The sequence below is a fragment of the Orycteropus afer genome, unplaced genomic scaffold (genome assembly GCF_000298275.1).
Source record: "Orycteropus afer afer isolate SDZICR_OR568_19922 unplaced genomic scaffold, OryAfe1.0 scaffold00161, whole genome shotgun sequence".
NCBI classification, from domain to species: domain Eukaryota; kingdom Metazoa; phylum Chordata; class Mammalia; order Tubulidentata; family Orycteropodidae; genus Orycteropus; species Orycteropus afer.
Genome location: NW_006921748.1, coordinates 386,007 through 387,160, shown reverse-complemented (window position 1 = coordinate 387,160; position 1,154 = coordinate 386,007).

The following is a 1,154-nucleotide window of genomic DNA, read 5'->3' as shown; positions in this document are numbered from 1 at the left end:
ATGGATAATGTTCTTGATATCTTCCCATAATTCATCTGGCTTTCAGTCATTTGCTTTAGCTACTCTCTATTCAAAGGCAAGCTTCAGAGTCTCTTCTGACATCCGTTTTGTTTTTTTACTTTCTTTCCTGTCTTTTTAATGACCTTTTGCTTTCTTCATGGATGATGTTCTTGATGTCATCTCACAATTCCTCTTGTTTTAGATCATTCGTATTCAATGCAACAAATCTTTTTTTAGATGGTCTCTAAATTCAGGAGGGATATAATCAAAGTCACATTTTGGCTTTTGTGGAATTGTTTTAATTGTCTTCAGCTTTAACTTGAACTTACAAATGAGCAATTGATGGTTTGTTCCACAATCAGCTCCTGGCCTTGTTTTGGCTGAAGATACTGAGCTTCTCCATCACGTCTTGCCATAGATATAGTCGATCTGATTCCTGTGTAGTCCATCTGGTGAAGACCATGTGTATAGCTGCTGTTTATGTTATTGAAAGAAGGTATTTGCAATGAGTAAGTCATTGGTCTTGCAAAATTCTATCATGTGATCTCCAGAATCATTACTATCACCAAGACTATATTTTCTAACTACTGATTTTTTCTCTTTATTTCCAACTTTTGCATTGCAATCACCACTGATAATCAACACATCTTGATTACACGTTCAGTCAGTTTCAGACTGCTGAAGTTGGAAAAATCTTCAACTTCTTCATCTTTGTCTTTCGTGGTTGATACATTAACTTGAATAATAGTAGTATTAACTGTCTTCCTTGTAGAACTATGGATATTATCCTATCACTGACAGCATTGTACTGCAGGATAGATCTTGAAACATTCTTTGTGACAATGAATGCCACTACATTCCTCTTTGAATTGTCATTCCTGGCATAGTAGATCATATGTTTGTTTGATTCAAAATGGCCAAAACCAGTCCATTTCATCTCACTGATGCCTAAGATAGCAATCTTTATGTGTTCCATTTCTCCTATAGTTCTTACCTAATCTTTCTAGCTGCTGTTGTCACACTTGATAGTTCTTTTTTTTTTTTTTTTCTTTTTTAATTAGAAATTGGGTGAAGATTTACAGAGTAAATTCACTTTTCATACAGCAGTTCACATATACTTTGTCTCATGTCATTGACCAAAATTTACAATGCAG